General features: G+C 38.4%; 1 long non-coding RNA gene across 1 annotated transcript in view; it reads right to left on the reverse strand.

The window, feature by feature from the left end:
- LOC147584394 (uncharacterized) overlaps positions 1-19190 on the reverse strand; it is a 284644-nt gene that overhangs the window by 1702 nt on the left and 263752 nt on the right. Inside the window, exon 2 of the long non-coding RNA XR_015255436.1 lies at positions 2537-2725. This is a non-coding gene — a long non-coding RNA (uncharacterized LOC147584394). The remainder of the gene's footprint in view (positions 1-2536; positions 2726-19190) is intronic.

Consider the following 19190-nt stretch of genomic DNA (forward strand, 5'->3'; position numbering starts at 1 on the left):
TGCTGGTGACCTCAGCCCCTACTGACTTAGGTTTGTTTTTCAAATCAAAATCAAGCTTTATTTCCTAATACAAAAGTATTTTCATTGTCAAAAATTAGGAAATGGTATAATTGAAAGGATGATAATAAGAAGTATTCATAATCTCACGAAATGCACACAAAGGCATGTGAGAGCCCCTACGAGCATGAATGCATGTGTGTACGTGCACGCGCGCATGCGCGGGCACACACACACACACACACACACACACAGACACACACGCACACACACACATGCGCACACACACGGAGGGTAGGAGGGAGGGAAGGAGAGAGAGAGAGAGAGAAACATAAAACTACTACTACTTGGTATCAGGAACCCTACTTGGATCACTACTGTGGATAAATTTCTCTTTCTCTTTTTCTTTCCTCATCTGCAAACTAAGGGAAGCACTCCATGGCCTTTTCTAACCAAAGTTCTGAAGTTATGTTAATCTAAGATTTTAAAATCTCTAAAAATTTCAATTCATGTGTCTTAAAATAAAAAAGCTTGGAAAAACCACTGTGGTAGTGTTTCAGAATTAAAATATGTGGTTAAATCGATCCTTCTTACAGAACTGGGAGAATATTAATAAATTCAATTTTTTAAAAAGTATGTGTAGGAAAAGAGACATACAAAATAGAGATTTTGACAGGGCTTTATCATATTCTTATTTATGTGCATGTGAGGTGATCAAAAGCATCTCCTTTGCCTTTTTCTGCTTCTGATGTAGGATGTTAGTATTACTGGGTATGACTTTACCAGTTGCATTTTCTCTATTCTTCTATTTTGAATTCTGTGAAACAAGTTCTCCATCTGAACGAGAATAATTCAAAAAAGCAACAGCACTCTCTCGGATTTCTCTCTCGAGAAACACCTATAGTTTCAAATTCAAACAGAACAGGTAGTACAGCTACCTTGACGGCACTGTCTGTATGTCCTTTCAACAATGACTATAAGTAGATGGAAGTAAATGTCAAAATGGCAGGTTCTGACAGAGATAAGAAGTGGTTCTGCACAGGGGAGAGGCTACTTTGACATAATGGAAACATGCTTGATATTCAAAGGCCTGAATTTAACTCTTGGGTCTGTGAATTCTTAGTCAAGGGGTCTGGGGTAGTCCTTTAACCCTCTTGCTCTGGATTTCCTTCTCTGTGAAGAAGGAAATACTGTATTTCCTCGAAAGTGTGCATGTAAGAGTCAGATAAAATAATGAATGAAAATAAAAACATAATATATCAAAATTTGGGGATTTAAGTTACACCAGGAATTACTATTACAGAAAACAAATATAAAATTAATGATTGATGTGTGCATGGTAAAAATATGCTAAAAGATGGGGACACTGAACAAAATTAACAGAAGAAAGGAAAACATAAGGATGAGGGCAAAACCGATAAAATAGAAATTTGACAAAAGGAGATTATGAGAACTGAAAGTCAATTCTTTTAAAAGATTAGTAAGATTGATAAACCTTTAGCTAGGCTGATGAAGCAAAGAGAAAGAAAATGCAAATTAACCATATCAGTAATAAATGAGGGGACGCCATTTAGATCTTCCAGTCATTAAAAGATTAACAAGGGAATATAACAAACAACTTTATGACAATAAATTTGTCAATGTAAATGAATATACAAAGCCATGTAACTCACAAACTGGCAATAATGACAGGAGCAGAATTAGAAAATATGGATAGTTCTAAACATGGTTTTAAAAACCACTTTATTTATAATGAAAGTAATTACTATTGAATTGTCTCAGAATCCTTGTTGAAAATTAATTGACTATAAGTGTATTGGTTTCTCTCTGGACTCTCAGTTATATTCCACTGATCTATATGTCTCTCCTTATGCAGTACTGTGTTTGATTACCATTGCTTTGTGTTAAGTTTCGAAATCTGAAAGTGTGAGTCTGCTTTACTTGTCTTTTTTCACATTGTCTGGCTATCTGAAACTCCTTGTAATTTCATAGGAATTTTTCAATCAGTTTTTATATTTCTGGAAAAATGGCTGTTGGAATTTTGACAGGGACTGCCTTAATCCATAGATCATTTTCGTAGTATTGACATCTTAACAATATTAAATCATCCTACCTGTGAATATGGATATGTCTTTCCATTTATTTAGCTTTTTAATTTCTTTCATCAATGTTTATGTGTGTGTGTGGGTGACTCAGTTGGTTAAGTGTCTGGCTCTTGCTTTTGGCTCATGTCATGATCTAGTGGTTTGTGGGATCGAGTCCTATGTTGGTGTCTGTGCTAAGAGCATAAAACCAGCTTGGGATTCTATCTCTCTGCCCCTGCCCCATTTACACATATGTGCACTCTCTCTCTTTCTTAAAATAAATAAATAAACTAAATAAAAACTTTATAAATGATTATATTTATTTTAAAATATTGAAGAATAAAAACTATCTTTTCTATTTACTGATTTCTCAAATACTTATCATTTATGTTCTTACTATATTTGTAAAATTCCAAGTTTTCCCCTTTATCTTTCCATTAGCATGAAGAACTTACTTTAGTGTTTCTTGCAGAGTAGATGTGTTGACAACACTTCTCTTAATTTTTCTTCATCTGACACTATGTATATTTTGCTTTCATTCCTGGTGACTGTTTTTGTTGGATATAGAATTCTGTATTGATAGTGCTTTTTCTTTTTAAAGTACTTTCAAGATGTTTTCCATTATCTTCTGGTTTCTGTGATTTCTGTTTATCAAAGACATCATTAAATACAATGAACAGGCAAGGCACATGCTGAGAGAAAACATTCAAAACACTTATTTCTGAAAATGGACTTCTATCCAGGTTATACAGAGAACTTTAAAAACTTGGTAATATAAATACAGTTCAGATAACTCAATAAAATGTGGTGAGAAATCTTGAATATACTCTTTACAAAGAAATATTACAAACAACAAATAAACTCATGAAAAGTGCTCAAGATCATTAGTCATCAATTAACTGCAGATTAAACCCACAATGAGATAGCACTTTATACACAGCAGAATTGCTAAGACTGACAAAACAAAATACTGTGTTGACAGAGGTATAGAATAAAAACTCTTATACTTTGCTGATGGAAGCAAAGTATCTACTTTGTACAACTACTTCCTATCTACTCTGGACAACTGTCAGTTTCTTTTAAAGTTAAATATGCATCTTCCCAATGACCCTTCAATTTCACTGATAGGTACTTACCTGAAAGAAATAAAAACATATGACCCATATAAACTGGAATGAGTATTGATAGTAGCTTTCTCAATGAAAGCCACAAACTAGAAATTAACTAAATGTTTACAAGAAAGAAACTGATTCGACAAATTATTGTATACTGATAAAATGGAAAATTACTCAGCTATTGATAGGCACAATAACTATATTTTCAAAAATATAATGCTGAACATGGTTTTACTCTAATAAAAAGCTGTATATAGTTCATAATTCTATTTGTAAGGAGCTCTAGATCAAGATGCCTCTAGGGAGAAACTGAGGAAAGGGAGGAAACCTCCATATTAGCATGGCTTACGTGATTCTATTTGTCACAATTAACTGTAGGCAAGTTTTTGATGTGCACATGTTAATTTAAAGGACACTTAATTTTTATTTATTTGTTTAAAAATTTTTTTAACGTTAATTTTATTTTTGAGAGACCAAGAGAGACAGAGTGTGAGCAGAGGAGGAGCAGACACAGAATCCAAAGCAGGCTCCAGGCTCTGAGCTGTTAGCAGAGTCCAAAGCGGGGCTCAAACCCATGAACCGTGAGATCATGACCTGAGCCAAAGTCGGATGCTTAACTGACTGAGCCACCCAGGCGCCCCAAAGGACACTTAATTTTTAAAAAGAGGGCATGAGAAACTATTGAAACTATATTCAGAAACTATTGAAAAAAGTTTCAGAAGTTGAGCTTTAATTTAGCAATATCTGAAGTTAATGTGAAAAAAGATATACTCTGAAATTAAGCCTCTCACTTGGAAATCCCAAGTATCTACCCAAGGTAGTCATTCCATATAAGCCATAATGAGCTTGGTTCCTTGAGTCATGGCATGCCCAAGTTCCCCTGACAAACTCCAGTTTAAGCAGACATCATTCTACTTACAGGAGCGTCACAATACCAGCTGGAAGACAGCTTCTAGTTTTGGTCAAGTAGGTACAGAAAAATAGAGGAGATATAAGAGAAAGCAGTTTCTTTACAGGATGCTAAGCACATTGATGGCAAATCTTTTCATTTGCTGCTCAATAAGTGCAGAGTATAGATACAGAAGAACTGTACCCATTTCTCTAAGAATGAAACAATCTACAAGCAATAAAATTGCTGGCCATTTTAAGTTTACTTTTAATTCAGGATCCAAATTGATTGATTGATAGCTACCTACCTACCTACCTACCTGCCTGTCTACCTAATACATGTACACATATCACATTATGCATTGTAATCATAGGTGTTCAAACAGAATAAGGGACAGAGTGGGTTAATGCAATAGAAACATATAGACAGGTTATCATACACATTATCTCAATTAATAGCCTTCCATTTCCACCCCCACCCTATTTTCTACTCAGTTTCATCACACTACTTAATGTCTATTTCAATATGCCATCTTCCCACCATGAAAATGGCTCTCATGAAGGTCACCAATGACATTTACTTGGCTATATTCAGTGGGTACTTTTTTGTCTCCAGTGATGAAAACCTCTTTATTCAACTACCTCAGTATTTCATAATATTCCTCCTTCTTTTTCTAACACCATTTTGAACTTCTCTCCTCTACCTAACCTTTATTTATTTATTTATTTATTTATTTATTTATTTATTAATTATTATTTTTTTCTACCTAACCTTTAAATTTTGACATTGTTCAAGCCTGGGTCCTACACTCTGTGCTCTTCTCACTCTATAATCTCTTCATGAGAAACATCTCTCATTTATCCCATGATGCCACTCAAGGTTCTACTTCCTTCTGGATCTTCTTCCAAAGGTCAGACTTGCATATCTACCTTCCTTCTCAAATTTCAGTTTGGCTGTCTCACAGATACCTCATTCTCAATATATTCACAACTGACCCCATAATCTTGGTGCTGACAATCCCTCAGTTTAATCCTCCTTAGCTCCTTAGCTCAATGTCACATCTTCCTAAGTAATCCAAGACATTCTCTCTTGGTCCACATACTTCATAAATCCCTCTGGCATCATTTCCTCCCAGACTATTATGGTTATCTTATAATTGGTCACCAACCTGTTTTCTACATAACAACAAGAGTGATCTTCTTTAAAAGTCAATCAGGTCTTGTCATTTCCAATGCCTGAAACGTTTCCCCTCCTTTTGTCCCTTAATCCCATTTTCAAGTTAATTTCTCACTAATTTGTATTTAGTAATCGTTCAAAATTTAAAGAAAATGTCAAAAAAAATCCTTTCCTGACCACCCAGTCTGGCTCTTCTTCTTTATTTAATGTTTATTTATTTATTTTGAGAGAAAGAGAGAGGGAGAGAGAGAAAGAATGTGTGGGGAAGGGGCAGAGAGAGGGAGAGAGAGAATCCTGGCACAGGGGGCTTGATCCCACAACTTGTGAGATCATAGCCTGTGGCTTTTCTTCTTATAATCACTTTTTTAGAAGACTTCACCCTTTCTTCATGCCCTTTGCTTATCACAAGTTGCTGTGGAATAATTAATTTTGACATCTCTCCAATTAGAATGCCAGTTTGAAGAGAATAAACATGTCTGTTACTTTCCTGTTCTATTTATAGCTTTTAGCCCAGTATTTTTCACATGGTGTGTACCAGTAAACATTTATTAAATTACTTTCTGTTCCCTCCAGTTAATATCTTCCTCCATTTTCTGCCCTAGTTCCCTTCATTGAGCCAATCTTCCGAATTTTTTAAGATTCATTTCAGACATTACTCATTCAGAAAGCCTTCCCTGTTGTCCCCTGCCACCCCAACTGTGCTCCTATGGCTCCTTGTATATTCTTATTTTATAAATGTTGTCATACAATCGTATAATTTTTATTTTTTCTGAGCACCTATATTGCTCACCTGTGAATTCCTTAAGGAGAAGAACTGTGTCTTTCATGTATAAACACTCAGGGACTGGCCATGGGAAGACTCAATAAATGTTTATTAAATGAATAAATAACTTAGTGAGTAAATAGGGACAATACTTCATTTTGCAGATAAATCTAGGCTTAGGGAAGTGAGAAGATGATCAGAGTATCTCATGTTAGAATCCAACATCTTTTTTACTTCATTCTCCTTCTTGGCCCTAGGCAATGAAATTCTAGGTAATTCCCAAGGCTCCTAGCTCACAGAACCTCCTCTGTTCAACATCTTAGATGGTCACAGGCAAGAAAATTACCAGATTCAAGTTTTGTCTTTCTTTTACCTTTTTCCACTTTGGGTAGAAATTCTAATACTATTTTTAGGACTAACAGTGGGATGAAAAAGGAGAAAAGCAAAAATAGTCTTGCATAATTTGCTGATGGAATAGCAAGCCCGGCATAATTGAGAACAGCCTGGGTTTTTAACATGCTTCAAATCTCCATGAATCAGGAGGCATTTGCACTTGCATGAGTGAAAATGTCAGGGAATGATTTTGAAAGGCCCTGTTTGAGGGTGAAATGTTTCTGCATCTGAAATCCATTTTACTGAGCAAACTACAGTAGTCATAAAGGCTAAGAGGTTTTCATTTCCATAATTTTACCAATTTTTTTTTTAGGAAAAAGTAGAAAAACCTTCTACTTGGACCTTCACAGCTCAGCAAGAAATGTATTTTAAATAATAGTTCTGACTGCCCTTACAAAGAAAACTGACATCTATGTGTGAGGCTTCTCATGAAGTTTTGTCCAGTCTCCTGGCTGGATAATTCCAATACCTTTGGAATTAAGTCATGTTGCATAGAATTCCTAACTTTGTAGTAAGCTCCTTTTGCTTTCTGGATTACTGAGAACAGCAAGTTCTTTCCTCGGTGAGTTCTTTCAACAAAACTGTATTGAGCATCTTCCAAATTTGAAGGAATTTTTCGAAATTAGGTAAGCAGCAATGAACAAATCATAAAGAGTCTTTGCCTTCATGGGTCAACATTCTAGTAAAGGGAGACTGACAGTACACAAACAAGTCATTAAGAAGTAAAGAATATCTAATTTTCATTGGTCAAGGAAAGGAAAGCAGGAAAGTGTGGAAGAAAGCTGCTGGCATTGGAAGAAACTGAGCTATTTTTTTTTTTTTTAAAAACAATGATCATAAAAATCTTTACTAAGACATCATTTGAGCCAAGATCTGAAGCAGTAAAGTAGTGAAAAGTATGTCCTATGAAATACCTAGTATATACACACTGGAGGACACTTGACAAAATAACTGGGTAATACTTTCAAAATCTAAGGTCTTGAAAGACATGAGAAGACAAAGGAATTGCTGCAGAAAATGGGGACTTAGTGGACAAACTGGATAAAACTCTCAATCAAACCTGCAATTCAGCTACAATATTATACCAATATTAATCTCTGACTTTTGATAATTCTACCATGGTTTTGTAAGACATTAATATTAAGGGAAGCTGGGTGAAGGGTATATGGGAGCTCTGTACTATTTCTCTAACTCGTCTCAAAATCTACAATTATCTCACCATAAGAGGTAAAACCAAGTGTACATAACATGGGAAGAGACTTCTGAGGAGAGGTAATAGTGCAAAAGTTTCTAACATGTTAGAAAAGAGTCAGGGGCACAGTGTGGATGGAGCTGAGTGAGGATTGGGGCAGACCAGTGGCACTTGTAATGGGGGCAGGAGTGTGTAGGGTTCTTCAGGCCAAGGTAAGGACATTAACTTATCCTCTGAGTTACATGGAAGCTGTTGGAACTTTTTGCACACAGAAATGTTATGATCTGATTGAGACTTCTAGAGAATCGTTGTAGCTGCTGGGTTGATAAGCTAATGCAAAAAGTTGGGGGAGAAATCATGGTGGCTTGGATCAGAACATAGCAACGGAGGTGAATTAATGAAATGATAGACTATCAGTTCTGTATTGAACTGAAAGTAGAGTTAACAGTCCTGTGTCAAGTTTAAAATCTGCGATTTTTCTCCCCTTTTCTCTGGGTTGCCACATTCTTCCATGTTAACTATTTATGCTTTATTTTCAATTTCTCCTATGAAACGTAGGGGGGACTTGGTTTAGATGAACACCTTATAGTTTTCTTTTAATTCTAAGGGAATATGGCTCTAAAACTCACAATATGACTTTTTTCTCTTAAAATGGAAAATATTAATATGAATGATTTATTCATTTCAAGGTACTGAGAACTTGGTATGTCCCCTTTCCAAGGATATATTTAAGAGGCTACCAGGAGAAGATAAATATTTATATTCAAAGGAGTGAATAACTGATTTGGGACTGACACATCAGAGGGAGAAAGAGATTTGGCCATCAGGCTTTCGTGACACCTCTCCCCTTTCTTCCATTCCACATCTCCATGAGTTTATTCAATGTGTACCCATGGGATGCACTGCTAGCCTGTTATATTTTAAGATCCCTCATACCCTTAGGATCCACCACAGATGCTAAGGGAAGAAAATGTTCTTCCCTGAGAGCTCCAGCAATGACTGCACATGGTGTGTTACTGGGACGTGGCCATTTCTGCTCAAAGTGCAACACCTCCAAAGGGTCATATTTACCAGGAGGCTCTCCTCTGGGCTGCCTGAGACTCAGCCAGATTGCCTTTCACTCTGAGGCAGTCCTGGCTCAATCTCATTTCTTCTGCTTCCTGAAGATCACCTATATTTACTCTGAAAGCTAATACTTTGTTCCTCTTTTACCTTTCACAAGCAGTACCTCCATAAACCTCTTGTACTCCTACCTCTGTTTCAGTGTCTTCTTCCCAGAAGATCTAACACAAATGCCGGTCTTATCTTAAAAATTAACCCTATCTTTCATCTACCTCATCTGTCTTTTTTTCACTATCTCATGCCCAGCATATGATATGCCTTCTGGCATATACAGATCCTCAGTAACTATCTGTTTAATAGAATCCAGAGAACTTGGGTCCCAGTCTAACTTTTCCACAGTATTGTGTGTGACCAGAAAGTAAACATCCCCTCCGTTAGATGTTTCACCACTATGTTCAGGGTATAGAAGTAGATCTTCTTGATGAGGGAGCATAAGGCAAGCTGACGGGCTGCCAACACCCGCACCACCAGGTGGGATATGTGATTTCCTTTGACACTCCTGGCTGCCCAAAAACAAAGGAAAGGGGGAAAACAAAAGGTTAACTGATAGAGATCATAGTCCTGCAAGACCTGACTCTCCATCTATTTACAAATATCTTACTAAATTACAAGAAAAAGGCAATCTTATCAGTAGCCTAATCTCAAGAAGCCAGTAGACTCTGTTTCCTGGAGCCGAAACATCCCCCCTCCATAGTGATGTGGGAAAAAAAGGCAGAAGGAAATGGCAGACAGAACTACATTTCCTTATAACCTGTAGCCTATTGACAAATACTTGAGTCAGGCCGCGTAGTTTCTCCAGGAACTTCTGACTTAATGCTAATGCTTTGCTCAAGGGAAAAACAACCTTAGCTTGACAATAGCTAGGCCTCCAGGATCCTGTGAGTCTTCTTTAGCTTATGAAAATCTTGTTGTAAACTTCCCCTGGAGTTTCCCTCCCCCAAGTCCATAATATATAACCAGTCTCTCCTCATGGATACTGGACAGCTCTTCCTGCTCACAGGTCCTAACCCTGTGCTTCAATAAAATCACCTTTTTGAACCAAAGACATCTTCAAGAATTCTTTCTTGGCCATTGGCTCCAGACCCACAAGACCCCATCATCCCAAAAAACCTCGTAATTCTGAGTATATCACCAGTCTAGAAACACCACATCCTTAGGAAAGAGCTCATCACTGTGTGCCCCTACACCTGTCTCCCGAGAAGACTGAGCCTGCCACCTCCACAAGCATAATGTGGTTTGACAAGAGACTGAACCCTCTGAGAAGCATAGTGAGCTACTTGCCTCCAGGGAAGAAATGTGGCATTAGAGGTACTGCTCGTGGCATTACCATGAAATGGTCACTGCTGAATTGGCTAAAGATAAAACGGAAATCATTGTGGCTAAGCCTTCCAGGGCAAGGGTTGGCAAAATTTTTCTGAAAAGGGCCAGTTTGTAAATATTTTAGGTGTTTTGGGTCGTGCACAGTTTCAGTTACATATTCTTTGCTAATTTTTACAACCTTTCAAAATATAAAATCCATTCTTAAGCTTGACAGCCAAACAAAAACAGATATGGGTCCAACTGGACTATTGGGCCACAGTTTGCCAGCTCCTTTTCTAGATGACCGTTTTTGTGTCTACAAAACAACTTGGGTAAACACAATGACTTGGGTAAAAAAAAAATGACTGGGTATTGTGTCCTCTCTACGTTTAATGCAAACTCATGGCTCCACCCATGCTGTTCCCTGAGTTGACAGGCCTCTGGTCTGTACGGAGTTTTAGTCCCTAAGATGACCCTATCGTACTGGTTTCCCAGATTAGCAACTTGGAACCTTTCCAGAAGTACCTTAATGATCCCTCAGGGAGGAATCAGATAAGAACCAAACCACTCCCCTACCCCCAGAGCATCCAGAAGGCTGCTCTATATATTCACGATAGTGAATACCGAAAATATATTTTTCTTCTGTCCTTCCTTCCTTCCTTTCCTCCCTCCATCCTTTCTTCTTATCTTCCATAAAGTTCTTGAATCAAGGGTTTAATTTTTTTTCCTTTTTTTAAATCTTCTTTATTTATTTTGAGAGAGAGAGAGAGAGAGAGAGAGAAAATGAGAATGAATCTCAAGCAGGTTCCACCCTCAGTGTGGAAGCCGATGTGGGGCTTGATCTCACCACTGTGAGATCATGACCTGAGTGGAAATCAAGAGTCAGACACTTAACTGACTAAGCCACATAGGTGTCCCTAAGAAGGAATTTTTCTTGAATCAAAAGTATGATCAAGGAGTGATCTCTGAGGCAGGAATGATTAGAGAAAAACAAAATGTAGGGCAAGTGGGTAGACTCGAATCAGGCTTTCCTAGCTTCTAATTCAAGCCATGTCCCTTTAGCAGATGTATTAATTCACTTACTTTCTCCCAGGCTCAGTCTCCTCATTTTGTCTTAGGGATCACTGTTCTTCCCTCACAACACTTACATGAAGATTAAACAATTAATCCATGTGAATATGCTTATTTGAGTGTCTGGCACATAGTGGGTGCCTCTGCATTGCATCCCTTTGGTGGCCTGTATGATGCCCAAACAAGGTGCACTCCCCAACTCACAACTATAGCACATGCATGTTATATGTAGGCAAAGCTAAGAACATAAGAGGTGAAGCAAAGTGATTTTAAATCCTACAAAGCCTCATCCTCTATACACATTTTCTCACAACTCCCATAGAACCCATACTCTCATGATTAGAAAAATTTGCCCTTATCTGCTGTTTGTTGGAAGGGCAGGGGCAGGGGCACCAGACTCTGCCCTTTTAGTTTCCTCTCTCCTGTCCTGTGATATACCCACAAATGATCCCCAGATTAATGCCTTCAAGTTTCAAATTCCCCAGGCAATTGAGAATAGCCTAATGATAGCGGAGACATTCATCTGTGAGAGCCATTACTATCTGTGTTCAACCCTTTGCATGACTCAATGGGCCTCATGCTTTTTTCTCTTCTGATAAAGATGATAAATTTCCTCATTTTCTGGATTCAACTATTTGTCTGAAAACTATGAAGGATACACAGCACTCATCAGCCTGGACTGAACGTCAGCATTTGCCTGGATGCTTGGAGAATGCAGCCTGTTTGGTATACTATGTTAATCACATGGAAGTACAAACAAGAGGGACAAGAGAGTAACAGACTCTTAAAGCATAGACTGCTTGCAGCAGGAGAGGGGAGAGGACCTGAGGATCAGTGGAAGCTTCAGATTTTTAATTCAGAGAATCTTTTAGTTCAGTAAAAATTATGCTAAGTGGCAGAGGGGTGTTAGAATATGTGCCCTGGGAAGTCTCAAAGGATTAAGTCTTCTTTCTATGGGAGTCCCTTAGAACCCAAGGGATATTCTGTCACTAGATTTGGATAATGAAAGGATTCTCAGCCTTCTTGTTTCACTTTCATCCACACTACTTCTGAGAGGTGATAAATGAGCCAGCATCCCTAACTAAAGAAACTGTTCTCTGGTAACCACTAGAGCACCATTTCTTACAGAATCCAAATGACTAAGAGAGGATCCACTTGAGTGAAGGAAAGTAGATGACTTCCCAATTACCTACTCCATTCTTACCGGGACAGAGAACAGATAACCTAAGGCAGAAAGCCCAGAAGCAGACACGGAGTCCATGGAGAACAGACTTTTAGAGAACAGTCAGGGAAAATCCCAAGTCCTTTTATCCTATATTTACAGATGACCCCAATTCACTACAACATATGTGAATATCCCACAAATATTGATCATGTTCATTTTAACAAACATAAAAATATAGGAAAGAAGGTCAATACTCATATGAATTATCAATGGCGAGAGCTGAATCTAAGGTGTTTTCAGCTAGAGCCCAAGGTCACTAGAATTCTATGATTTTCTGATATGATTGACATTTTCTGATATGATTGACATTCATTTGCAGTGAATGGGGAATATGACAGTTTGAGCCCCAATATGATTCCTTTTTTCTAAAAAAAATTTTTACATTTATTTTATTTTTGAGAGACAGAGAGAGACAGAACACGAGCAGGGGAGGGGAAGAGAGAGAGGGAGACACAGAATCAGAAGCAGGCTCCAGGCTCCTAGGTGTCAGAACAGAGCCCGACACGGGGCTCGAACCCATGAACCATGAGATCATCACCTGAGCTGAAGTCGGAAGCTTAACCGACTGAGCTACCCAGGCCCCCCAATATAATTCCTTTTAAGCTCTTCACTTGGAACTATATGAATATAACATGAGATAATTTATGTAAAGTGCTTTGTCCAGGACTGCACTCAATGAGGCACTTAAAAATTAGTCCAATTTTTTGTAAAAATAAAAATTATTACTGGTATTTTTCTCAAATTCTTCCATTGCCTGCCACAAGTTTTGTCACCCATAATGTCTACCAAACATAATCACCATCCACATGAAGACACAAGATGACTACCCCCTAAATAATCTAGAATGTCATGAGAAATGTTTGTCAAGACTGAACAAACACATTTTTATTTAAGATGTTTCTCTTCAATATGTTAGTATTTTGGTGCCATTTAGATATAAGCATAACTGTTACATAAAAAATAAAATAAAATTACAGAATGCCAAAGTTTCACAACTTTATAAATGTACACTTCATGGGATGAATACTCTGGTAAATTTTAGTGAAAAGGTAGGGTTAGCATTTGTTTCTTAAAGACACCGATCATTTTAGACAAGGAAGAGCTCCTGGAATCAGACCAGTCTCCAGCAACCATCAGGACTTTGGCAACTTCTTGCTGACCACTGCAACATTTCTGTGCTTCTTATTTACCAGTAAAGGGTTTTCTAAGTATATTTCCCTTTCCATCTCTTTGTGTTTAATTTTTAATGTGGACCGTTAAACCCCTGGGACAGAGGGTGAATCTTAAACACTGCCTTTTAAACACCCTGTGCCATCTTTTCATGGTTAATTTCTCACTGCTGCCTGGGGCTCATTTGTGCTTTTATCTAGAATTGGCCCATTAAAGTGGCATGACTTTAGTGATACTAATAACAAGCATATATAATTCTGTAACTGTCTCTTTATACAATTCTGATAGACAGCTGATCTTTTCAGCGCTTCTTCTGCGCAAACCACTTTCTACAAAATGGGGTGTATTTGCCTGTGCAGCACTCATGTACAGCCTCTAAGCAGTATGTCAGTTCTGCCTTCTTGACATTCCTTACCTGTACTGTATCGTGATAAATTGATGACCAACGCAGGTGCTTTGACAATTGGAGTGAAACAGAGTCCAGAGACCCAAATCCATGTGCGTGGCTGAGCTGATACTAACAAATTTTAATTTGTCTTACATATATGCTTGTTACCTAGAGTTCTAGGTAGTATTTCTGAAGGAAAACCTTTCTTTTTTTTTTTTTTAATTTTTTTTTTCAACGTTTATTTATTTTTGGGACAGAGAGAGACAGAGCATGAACGGGGGAGGGGCAGAGAGAGAGGGAGACACAGAATCGGAAACAGGCTCCAGGCTCTGAGCCATCAGCCCAGAGCCTGAGGCGGGGCTCGAACTCACGGACCGCGAGATCGTGACCTGGCTGAAGTCGGAGGCTTAACCGACTGCGCCACCCAGGCGCCCCTGAAGGAAAACCTTTCTTATAAGACGTTAAAAAAAAAAAAAAGCCTACGAGCCATTGAAATTTCTTCTACTTAACCCAAATCTAAACCAATCTGAGATGAGCTCTCTCATCTACTCCAAGTTAAAACAAAACAGAAAACCAAGCTTACATTAATATTACCTGTTTAGAACTATAATAATATTTCATATGCACAAAAAAATCCCTTTCTTATCCAGATAAATGACAATCAGTTTCCAACTGACATTTTCCCCTTTCCATTTTATTACTCCTATAAATAGCTCCAATCCTACTACCAACAAGACCTACTGGATCTGGCTACAAAATGCACTGTATCATCAGTACACTTGTCTTTATACCTACTGCTACTGCTACAACCTTAGTATAAACCACCATTGTCCTTTACCTACAGCATTGCAATAATATCTAACATTTCTCCCTGCTTCTTCTCTTGCGCCTCACAAGTAACTTTCCATAGAGCAGCCAACGTGATATCCTAAAAATAAAATTCTTATCATTATTTTCCCCTTCTTAAATTACTCCAGTGGGTCCCCTTATAATCCAAATAAAATTCAGTATTAATATGTGGACTATAAGGACCTCAATAATTTGGCCTCTGCTTACATCGTAATGTCTTCTGTAACATTCTTTTATTTTATTATTTTTTTTGCTTACCATATTTCAACCACTCTGATCTTCCCACTGTCACTGAGCCCACTTGCTCAACTGTAGACCCTAAGAGTCAAAATGAGAAACAGACAAGACTGCTTAACTGATGCTTAATTGAAACCCACTTATTATGTCCTACTGCACCTTCTTGAGGCACAGATGAAGATGTTTTGCAACGACAGGAACATTTAAACTGCCAGGCCAGAAAAGCCCTGACAGCAGTGTAATGCCTAGGAGACCAAATCCCACATGTCCCCTTCCCTGTGCATTATCATGGGCTGAACACATATTGACCGCCACCCAGGATCATGCACTCTCCACCTGCTCTCTTGTGTGTAAGAGAGCCCCCTGCCCAAAACCTCTTATGAAACTCTAAATGGCTTGCTGATGAAGAGTTTGCTTGTTAATGCTTGAGACTGTCACCTCTCCCCCAGCTGCTGGCACATGAAATAAATTTCTACCTTTCTCTTTTCCAAACCCTCCTCTCCTGAGTTATTGGCTGCTCTTGCCACAAATTTATTTGTTGCAAACAACACTGTTGGCAAACCCAGCCAAGAGCTATACTGTTGATTTTTCCAGCCCCTTGGGATTCCCTGACTTAGAGCAGTTGGCCCCAGTAGCACCAGGGCTCGTGTTTGTGATAGATGGATTGGTAACACCATCATTTGGCAACTCTGAAATTATTCCCATTTCATAGCCATTTGCTACAAAAGTGTTCTCCAGTTATCTCTTCACATGACTCTCTTCATCATTCAGACCTCACCACAAAGATGTCTTAACAAAAATATTCAACCTAAATGCCCTTTACTCCATTCTCCATCATATAATTCCGGGTGATAAAGTATAGGCCCCAAATAGTCATCTCCTTTGCACCTTTTCCTTTTCATAACTTCATCTTCAGGCAGTGTTTATCTTTGCTCCTTGACTTTGGTTTGTATGTATGGTTTTTTTTTGGGGGTGGGGGGCAGTGGTTTATGGGTATAAATAACAGCTTGCTAGTTCCAAATTCAAAACCTAAAAGACCTCCCCTGTTTTGCTTGCTTTCTTGCACCTCTACCATTGCAGGACAGAGCTATGCCAGTCGCTATAGCCTGAAGCCAAGCCACCTATCTGGACCCACTTTGTTTTGTTTTTGTTTTTGTTTTTCAATATATGAAGTTTATTGTCGAATTGGTTTCCATTCAACACCCAGTGCTCATCCCAAAAGTGCCCTCCTCAATACCCATCACCCACCCTCCCCTCCCTCCCACCCCCCATCAACCCTCAGTTTGTTCTCAGTTTTTAAGAGTCTCTTATGCTTTGGCTCTCTCTCCCACTCTAACCTCTTTTTTTTCTTTTTTTTCCTTCCCCTCCCCCATAGGTTTCTGTTAAGTTTCTCAGGATTCACATAAGAGTGAAAACATATGGTATCTGTCTTTCTCTGTATGGCTTATTTCACTTAGCATCACACTCTCCAGTTCCATCCATGTTGCTACAAAGGGCCATATTTCATTCTTTCTCATTGCCACGTAGTACTCCATTGTGTATATAAACCACAAATTCTTTATCCATTCATCAGTTGATAGACATTTAGGCTCTTTCCACAATTTGGCTATTGTTGAGAGTGCTGCTATAAACAGTGGGGTACAAGTGCCCCTATGCATCAGTACTCCTGTATCCCTTGGGTGAATTCCTAGCAGTGCTATTGCTGGGTCAAAGGTAGGTCTAATTTTAATTTTTTGAGGAACCTCCACCCTGTTTTCCAGAGTGGCTGCACCAGTTTGCATTCCCACCAACAGTGCAAGAGGGTTCCCGTTTCTCCACATCCTCTCCAGCATCTATAGTCTCCTGATTTGTTCATTTTGGCCACTCTGACTGGAGTGAGGTGATATCTGAGTGTGGTTTTGATTTGTATTTCCCTGATGAGGAGCGACATTGAGCATCTTTTCATGTGCCTATTGGCCATCCGGATGTCTTCTTTAGAGAAGTGTCTATTCATGTTTTCTGCCCATTTCTTCACTGGGTTATTTGTTTTTCAGGTGTGGAGTTTGGTGACCTCTTTATAGATTTTGGATACTAGCCCTTTGTCCGATATGTCATTTGCAAATATCTTTTCCCATTCCGTTGGTTGCCTTTTAGTTTTGTTGGTTGTTTCCTTTGCTGTGCAGAAGCTTTTTATCTTCATAAGGTCCCAGTAATTCACTTTTGCTTTTAATTCCCTTGCCTTTGGGGATGTGTCGAGTAAGAGATTGCTACGGCTGAGGTCAGAGAGGTCTTTTCCTGCTTTCTCCTCTAAGGTTTTGATGGTTTCCTGTCTCACATTCAGGTCCTTTATCCATTTTGAGTTTATTTTTGTGAATGGTGTGAGAAAGTGGTCTAGTTTCAACCTTCTGCATGTTGCTGTCCAGTTCTCCCAGCACCATTTGTTAAAGAGACTGTCTTTTTTCCATTGGATGTTCTTTCCTGCTTTGTCAAAGATGAGTTGGCCATACGTTTGTGGGTCTAGTTCTGGGGTTTCTATTCTATTCCATTGGTCTATGTGTCTGTTTTTGTGCCAATACCATGCTGTCTTGGTGATGACAGCTTTGTAGTAGAGGCTAAAGACTGGGATTGTGATGCCTCCTGCGTTGGTCTTCTTCTTCAAAATTACTTTGGCTATTTGGGGCCTTTTGTGGTTCCATATGAATTTTAGGATTGCTTGTTCTAGTTTCAAGAAGAATGCTGGTGCGATTTTGATTGGGATTTCATTGAATGTGTAGATAGCTTTGGGTAGTATTGACATTTTGACAATATTTATTCTTCCAATCCATGAGCACGGAATGTCTTTCCATTTCTTTATATCTTCTTCAATTTCCTTCCTAAGCTTTCTATAGTTTTCAGCATACAGATCTTTTACATCTTTGGTTAGATTTATTCCTAGGTATTTTATGCTTCTTGGTGCAATTGTGAATGGGATCAGTTTCTTTATTTGTCTTTCTGTTGCTTCATTATTAGTGTATAAGCATGCAACTGATTTCTGTACATTGATTTTGTATCCTGCAACTTTGCTAAATTCTTGTATCAGTTCTAGCAGACTTTTGGTGGAGTCTATCGGATTTTCCATGTATAATATCATGTCATCTGCAAAAAGTGAAAGCTTAACTTCATCTTTGCCAATTTTGATGCCTTTGATTTCCTTTTGTTGTCTGATTGCTGATGCTAGGACTTCCAACACTATGTTAAACAACAGCAGTGAGAGTGAGAGTGGACATCCCTATCGTATTCCTGATTTCAGGGGAAAAGCTCTCAGTTTTTTCCCCATTGAGGATGATGTTAGCTGTGGGCTTTTCATAAATGGCTTTTATGATCTTTAAGTATGTTCCTTCTATCCCGATTTTCTCGAGGGTTTTTATTAAGAAATGTTACTGAATTTTGTCAAATGCCTATTCTGCATCGATTGACAGGATCAGATGGTTCTTATCTTTTCTTTTATTAATGTGATGTATCACGCTGATTGATTTGCGAATGTTGAACCAGCCCTGCAGGCCAGGAATGAATCCCACTTGATAATGGTGAATAATTCTTTTTATATGCTGTTGAATTCGATTTGCTAGTATCTTATTGAGAATTTTTGCATCCATATTCATCAGGTATATCGGCCTGTAGTTCTCTTTTTTTTATTGGGTCTCTGTCTGGTTTAGGAATCAAAGTAATACTGGCTTCATAGAATGAGTCTGAAAGTTTTCCTTCCCTTTCTATTTTTTGGAATAGCTTGAGAAGGATAGGTATTATCTCTGCTTTAAATGTCTGGTAGAACTCCCCTGGGAAGCCATCTGGTCCTGGACTCTTATTTGTTGGGAGATTTTTGATGACTGATTCAATTTATTCGATGGGTCTGTTCAAGCTTTCTATTTCCTCCTGATTGAGTTTTGGAAGCGTGTGGATGTTTAGGAATTTGTCCATTTCTTATTTGTTGGGACTCTTATTTGTTGGGAGGTTTTTGATGACTGATTCAATTTATTCGATGGGTCTGTTCAAGCTTTCTATTTCCTCCTGATTGAGTTTTGGAAGCGTGTGGATGTTTAGGAATTTGTCCATTTCTTATTTGTTGGGACTCTTATTTGTTGGGAGGTTTTTGATGACTGATTCAATTTATTCGATGGGTCTGTTCAAGCTTTCTATTTCCTCCTGATTGAGTTTTGGAAGCGTGTGGATGTTTAGGAATTTGTCCATTTCTTCCAGGTTGT

The sequence above is a fragment of the Puma concolor genome, chromosome A1, assembly GCF_028749965.1.
Source record: "Puma concolor isolate L17-30 chromosome A1, mPumCon1.1.hap2, whole genome shotgun sequence".
NCBI classification, from domain to species: domain Eukaryota; kingdom Metazoa; phylum Chordata; class Mammalia; order Carnivora; family Felidae; genus Puma; species Puma concolor.